A 256-nucleotide genomic window follows, 5' to 3' on the forward strand; every position below is an offset into this window, starting at 1 on the left:
CATACATACATACATACATACATACATACATATGTACATTATTGTTGGAAGACACATCAATGTGTTTATGAAACATTTATCATCGTTTTTTTGTTTTGTAGTTAAAGTTTGTAATTGTTTCTGTATTCTCTTATATTTTATGTTTCTACAAACTCTGTGTATTCAGCATAGGAGAAATATACCTACCATCCCCCCTTCACTCACTCACTCACACACACACACACACACACACACACACACACACACACACACACAC

The sequence above is a fragment of the Nematolebias whitei genome, chromosome 10, assembly GCF_014905685.2.
Source record: "Nematolebias whitei isolate Nwh7 chromosome 10, NemWhi1, whole genome shotgun sequence".
NCBI classification, from domain to species: domain Eukaryota; kingdom Metazoa; phylum Chordata; class Actinopteri; order Cyprinodontiformes; family Rivulidae; genus Nematolebias; species Nematolebias whitei.